Here is a 7,795-nt window from a genome sequence, read left to right as displayed (position 1 = left end):
CCCCCCCCCCCCCCACTGGTTGGGAAGGTATTTATTTTTACGCAAGAATAGAATATATGTGTGAAAAAGCTGATTTACTTATTTATTTTTTTAAAATTTTGATCATTAGATTTTAAAGAAGATCTCAATAAGAGAAAATACAATTTTAAGGAAAATTATTTTATTTCTTACCGCCGGTAATAATTTTACTTTTTTGCAATATCTCGATGAATTTTCAAGCTGATCGAAACATTCAATACTCAGTTATAAAATTCATTAACCCCAAGATTATTCTACGCCAAAAGTAGCTTTAAATAATTATTTATAATTTTTTGTGAAAACGTTTCATGAATTTAAAAATGTTAAGGTATATGAATCACTCAATAATTTTAAGAAATATAACTTTAAACAAAAAAATACTGCTTCCTTTTATGTGTCAAACAGTTACGACAGAAATGAAGAAGTTTAAATTTTAAAACCACCGTTACAAAAAATAAAATATACATATTAAGTATAAATTTTATCATTGTAGCTAACAGTTGAATTTCTCCATACTTCAACTCGCTCAAAAAAGTTATCTGGCAACAATAAATTTGGCTGGTTGATACTGAAAGTGAAAAAAAAGGAATTTTTCTGAATATTGCCTGTTTTATTGTAATGTTAAGATAGTTATTTATTTTTATAAAGTTGTGATAGTAATAGATAATAAATAGGTCTTCTTTTGAGTTCAGAAGATTGGTTGATAAGTATTCTTCTTTTAAGTCTGAAAATTTCTTCTGTTTTCGTATCGCTCTTGAACAGACTTCTCAGCAATAAAAATGTGGTTTAATTATAAACACAAATGCAGACATATAGATCTGAAAGTACTGTTTGTTAAAAAACATGGATCATTTTCAGATATGCAAAAGGTGCATTCTTTCACGCTGTAATGAATTAAATTTTTTTTATTATTTGACAGGAATTCTGGATATTTTTTCGTCGCTGATTTCATAATCGGTTTCCCTCTACAAGATACGGTTTTTATGCAATTTAATTACCTACTCTCCAGAATTTTTTAAAATATAATTTGTGTGCCTATTAAGAGTTCCCACTTCTCTGCTGAGTAGAAAGTGGTAGGAAGAAGGAGATAATACATGTACATTCACGATGCGATAAATTATGTTGGTTTGTAATGGAAAAAATAATCGATATAACTTTTTTTCCATTCCAAACAAACATTATTAATTCTTAGGTACCATTTATCAGGCTGAAGTCGTGTTCCTTACAAAAGTTATGCAGCGACGTCACAGGCAACTAAAATTTAAAAAGTGGTAGAAAATTTTGTGTTTGTTTATTATTTGTTTAATCACACTATGAGATACATTTCAAATTGTTCTAGATGAAGATTTAAGGAAAACCATTCTCGGAATCCACTTTCAATAGTAAACTAGAAATAAAAACAACTCCACTTTCTTAAAAATTCTAATGAATTGGTAGAGAATTGAAGAGTAAACCATGTAGAATCAGGAAAATTTCGCCCACTCTTTAAAAGTGTCACCACGTGACAACAGTAATAGTAAAGCATTTCTTATGATTCTTTATATTTTCAATACAGCAAATTTAAAAAAAAAAAGGAAAACACTCAACTAAAAATAACTATAATTTTGATATTACAAGAAAGTATTTTTTTTGCAAAGGTGAGCAAGTTGGCATTTCTGGCAATCTGAAAAAAATATCCTATAAAATTTATAAATTTTTATCTCTTTTATTAAAATTCTAATAATTCATCGCCACCTTTTTTTTGCTATTACGAACATTCACTGTCGCCCCACCATCACTGTTTTAGTCACCTATGGCAAACCTGGAAATGCATACTATTTAAAAAATACATATTTTGTAATGAATAATTTATAACAGTCTCATAATTAGCATTTAATGTTCAGTTTTACCTTTATCTTGCTTTTATTTTGTTTTTGTTCCAAAAAAATAAAAACTCTGGATAACATATGAAAAAATGATCGGAATTCTGAACCGATCTTAATGATTCAAAGGCCAAAACTTAAATTTGCGTTAATTAATTGCACTCATCAATTAGTGCAGCAGACACTATTTTTAGAAACAAAATCAGTCATATAATCGCACATTTTTTTACTAAGTTTCTTTTTCATCAAATGCGAATTCTGTCCTATTCCCGCAGCATGGTCAGGAGAGCGATCAAAAGTTAACTTCTCTTAATTATAATTTTACGTTTTGCGTGTTTCGCAATATATCGACGAATTTTCAAGCTCTTTGAAACATATTATACACAGTTTTAAATTTCGCTTACCCAAAGATTATTCTATGCAAAAATTATCCTCAAATAGCTATTTATAATTATTATTATTTTTGTTAAAATGTTCCAAAAAATTTTGAATTTTAAGGTGCACGAATTATTAAATCATTTTAAGACACGTAATGTAATTTAAATAAAAAAAATACTGCTTCCTTCTACGTTACAAATGCTCAGATAGAAATGAGGTAGTTCAAATTTTATAAACTACCGTTTCAGAAAATAAAATACATTTAATATAGATTTCAATTTAGTTCCAACATTCTGCAGAGGCCCAATGAAGAGCATGTTTAAAAAATGTATCTGTCAGCAATACATTTGGCTGGTGGATACTGAATATTCAAATAAGGAAAATATTTCTGAATACAGTTTATATCATTTAAAGTTTTAGAAAAACTTAATTTTTTTAGAATTTTGTTTAAAGTTGTGATAGTAATTGATAAGTAGAACTTTTTTTAAGTTCAGAAGATTGGTTGATAAGTATTCTTCTTTTAACCCCTTGGGGACGGGTTATTCAGAAAAGCATTCGTAGAAAATCAGAATCAAGTTGTAATTAAATAAAAAACGGTAACTTAAATGTAGTCGTTGCTTTTACTTTAATTATTGTTAGTTTAATCATATATATAATCAATGTTAGTTCAANTCTGAATACAGTTTATATCATTTAAAGTTTTAGAAAAAGTTAATTTTTTTAGAATTTTGTTTAAAGTTGTGATAGTAATTGATAATAAGTAGGACTTTTTTTAAGTTCAGAAGATTGGTTGATAAGTATTCTTCTTTTAAGTCTGAAAATTTCGTCGGTTTTCGTATCGCTCTTGAACAGGTTTCTCTGCAATTGAAATGTGGGTTTAATTATAAACACAAATGTCAGAGATCCCAACTTGCTCCGGACAGCAAATCTATATTTTTTAGTGGTAGTTTATTAATTGTGATTCTTGGTTTAATAAATTCAATTTAGTAGATTTTTATCCACCACTATCTCTAAATAATTCGTAGGATGATATATTTCACTACGCAATGATTCTCATGTCATACTAAACTTTTGAAACAGCAAGAAAACATAGTCAAGTATTTGCAAAATTTACTTTGTATTTAATTACCGTTTTATTAACTATTTTGGCGGGTCCGGAGCAGTTGGCATCTCAGAAATGTAGATAATTAGGTTTGCCAGAAAGTTCAGTTCGCGAAAAGACACGTATCATTTTCAGATATGCAAAAGGTCAAATATTATTCACGCTATAATGAAGTACAATTTTTGTTTATATTCTAATGCATTAGGTGTTTGACCGAAGATTTGGATCTTTATTCGCCGCTGAATTCAAATTCGCTATCGATTTCACTCCACAAGATACAGTTTTAATGCAATTTAATTATATATTTCTATGCATAATTTTTTAAGATTTAATTTGTGTACTAAGAGTTCCCACTTCTCCGCTTCGTAGCAAGTGGTAGGAGGAAGGAGATAATACAATTACGTTAACGGTGCTATAAATTATGTTAGTTTGCAATGGAAAAAATATCGATATAACTTATTTCCATCACAAACAAACATTATTAATTCATACGTACCATTTATCAGGCTGAAGTCGTGTTCCATACAAAAGATATGCAGCGACGTCATAGGCAACTAAAATGTAAAGAGTGGGTGAAATTTTCTTTATTCATTATTTATTTAATTCCACTATGAAATATATTTCAAATTGATCTTGTTGAAAATTTAAGGAAAATCATTCTCGGAATCCTTTTTCTATGGTAAATTAGAAATAAAAACTACTCCGGTTTTTGCAAAATTCTAAGAAACTGCAGAGGTGCCAACTTGCTCCTGGCAGCAAGTAAATATTTTAAAGTCGCTAGGAAACAGTTTGACAGATGACTCCAGTTCAGCATGCTTTCTTCTTAAACTAGCATCTTGCAACCCTAATATAAGCTAGGTGTCATCTAATATGCAACAACATAAATCACACTGATGTTACTATAAGTTGAATTACGCGTATAACTGAGGCATTGGAAAATATATTTTTCTTCGTGGTAAATAGCTTTGAGTAGAAGGTATTTAGTATTATTATCATCCCAATAATCACGAAGTCAAAATCATTTCACGGCAAGTCTATGACTTCAGTATGTATCTTTTTTGAGAAAAATGCCACGTTGATACATGAAGATTCGCCAAAGGGATAAAATTGTGCAACACATTTTTTATTTTTTTTACGATATTCATATGGAGAAGCAATGTTTTTCATTTCTGAACAAATAAAATTGTATACTTTTATTCGCCAACTTTACCAGTTACTACGTAACATTTTAGTTTTAACCTCTAAATACCTGACTCTCTTACCGGAGAGCTGCTAAGAGTTATTGTAAAAGAGGAAACTTTGAAACTACATTTTTAAAATTCCCAGGAAGCAAGAAATATGAAAAGAATGAAGCGAACTTCTTCACACATTTTTAGAATAAATCAAAACATTATGGTAAAAATGGACTGATTGCAATAAGTAATCTCTAATGGATCCACACAAAAAAATAATCAAAGCAAAAGTTTATCTTTGCAAAAAAATTTATTTCACATAAAACATAAATTGACTACAAGTAATCGGCAGAAACTGGACAAAATTCAATAAATAGATTGTTCTTGAAAAATAGCGTTCATGGTCCATTCTTTAGAAGAATAGGCATTTGAAATACGACTGAAAAAGTAAACAAAAAAATATTATAAACGTCATGAACTTCTCATAAAGCAATGCATATACACTGTAACGATCAATTTCACCTTTTCAATGAATTAAAACTTCGTTAACATAAATTTATTCAATTTTTAAAATTTGAAATAATTTTTGACGTATTTGTGCCTTGCGACCTTTTAAAAGCATGATTCTCATTTTTAGAAACAAAAAAGTGGTAGATTTCCATAATTTATTTTGCGGAAAGAAGAATAGTTTCATCTACGAAGCCGATACTTTGTTACAGAATTCACATAAGCATTAAGCATTCTTCTTGATTTCCACTGGCGCCGTCTATGGTCGAGAATTCGACTTCTGTCACAACCATACAATACACGAGTTTATTGGGGAGACCCATTCATACATCAATTCATTCTTCCAGAGCTAGACTTGACAGGTAAATATTCGAAGTACATGTCCACGAGGAAGAGATCGGAGAGAGGGAAGTTTATAATCGGATTGTGCCTGCAAGCTTCTGCAATTAATTCTTTGTCTACGATAAGATTAAAGTTGTGATAAAATACCGGCAGTTGGTTTATAAAGTCATAAACAGTATCTAATTTTAGGTCTTTCCTCAATGCTTTATTGCTAATATATAAAGGTGCCGCTGTCATTCTTCTGATGATTTTGCTTTAACCCGTTTTGTCCTGAATTCATACATTGAAATCATACAAAAGGTGTTTTTATGGAAAAAGTGGTATAATATATTATCGAAATTAATTGGTTTTTCTACTGTTAGGGCATTCAAAAAGTCTTTGATAGATCAAAAAGTACTTGCTCCTTATAATTCTAGATCTAATCAGAAATAACTAAATCATTGTGGTATCTGAGAATCTTTTAATTCACGCGGATAAATGAAAATACTGAAAAAAGTTTCCCACCACAATGAATGTCTTTGAAAAAAGGAACTGTCCTAAATATATGACGCTGGGCGTTAACGGGTTAAATGGTTTCAGTCTTATTTATTTTGGTTTTATTTAGGCAGTGTTATGCAGGGCTAGCGTACGTGATGATCGACCTATTGCAGGTAATATAAAACAGAAGTTTGAGATTCAATATTAGACTCGAGTTAGAAATTATTATTGGCCTTAAGCTAGAGAAGGCCGCCATGGCTCTTTTGCTGATTTTCACAATATCCTCCACAGCAGGGCTGAAATTCAATAGCAACCTTCGAAAGGAAGGTCCTACGAACCATCATTGACGCCATTTTCGATAACAGCAACTGGATAAAAAGATATAATTATGAAATATATAAGTTCTTTAATAGTGACGATATCATTAAATCTATTAAACTAAGTAGAATGAGATGGGCCGGGCATGTAGTGAGAATAAGCCTAGAACGAACGGCATTAAGAGTTTTTAATGCAACCCCCGCCACTAAAAGGCCAAGAGGAAGGCCCAAAAAGAGATGGAAAGACTGTGTGGATGAGGATTTTGCCATCCTAAAAGTAAAGAACTGGAGGTCAATTGCTGGGAGAAGGGTGGAATGAGAAAATCTTCTGAAGAAGGCCCAGGCTCACAAAAGGCTGTCGTTAAAATGCTGATGATGGTTTCAATCTTATTTATTTGGGTTTTATTTAGGCAATTCCATGAAGGGCTAGCATGCGTCATCATCGGCCTAATGCAGGTAATACACAGCAGACGTTTGAGATTCATTGGTAGACTCGAGTTAGAATTTTGTATCGTCCTTAAGGTAGAGGAGGCTGCCATGGCTTTTTTTGCTGATTTTCTCCATATCGTCTACAGCAGGGCAGAAAGTCCATGTGTATCAAGACGGGAAAGAGTATAAACTGGTAACAAATAAGTAAAATTTTTTTCAGGAATAGTAAAAGTTCCACGACTACCAAATTTTCCTACTGATGCTAATGACATATCGAACTGCTTCTTCCCCGAGATTAAATTAATAGAAATGAAGATGGGATTTAATCCTCTCGAAAAGTTTCTATTACTGAAACAATTTTAATACCAGTTTTTTTCTTCTCTTTTCCGTCTCGGTTTCAGGCCTGATCCACAGTTCGTAATTTTAACTTGAACCAGAGAACGGTTAATCTCGAATTCAGTACACAAAGAGTATCGATTCGAACTCTCGTTCTCACGAACATGAGTCCAGCGCCCTGCCAACCAAACTATCCCACCTTTTTCATACAGTTATTTTACATATATAGTCCCCTTTTTGCTACGGGGCATTAACATGTAAAATAATTTTAAATAGTAATGCTACTGACGACAAAAAATGCAAGTAGTTTTGCTTTGTTAAATTTAAAATGTTATTAAATTCAGCAACACTTTATAGCATTTTTGTTTCGTTAACTCTTGAAAAAAAAATTCAAAAAATATTTTTACTTAAAATATTAATAATTTGAAGTGTAAGTTATGGTATTAAATATGATTGAATAATTAAAGATTGAATTTCTACCACTTCTTACATTTTCAGCAGTCTGTGTCCCTTAGATCAAATGTTCTCGAAATTTTTCATTAGTGGGGCATTTTTGAAATCAGAAATGCATCAGAGATCATGAAATTTTTTTCTCGCATTTACTATTGTATTTTTTACTGTGAAATGTAGGAGTTTAGATTTTACTGTTTAACTCAAAACAAATGAAAATAAGAAGTTGTTAATGATTAAAAAGCACTTATCTAAAAATAGTGGTAGTTTATATTTTTTTGTATCAATTGGTTATTTCTTTCTGCCGTCTACCACTTAATTTTAAAAATGCACTGTGCTTTCACTTCAGATCCAAACAAAAATACTTTTATTATTAATAAATTCATCGCGGTAAACATAATTATC

Source organism: Parasteatoda tepidariorum, chromosome 6, assembly GCF_043381705.1.
Source record: "Parasteatoda tepidariorum isolate YZ-2023 chromosome 6, CAS_Ptep_4.0, whole genome shotgun sequence".
Classification (NCBI taxonomy): Eukaryota; Metazoa; Arthropoda; class Arachnida; order Araneae; family Theridiidae; genus Parasteatoda; species Parasteatoda tepidariorum.
This window is presented reverse-complemented; position numbering follows the sequence as displayed.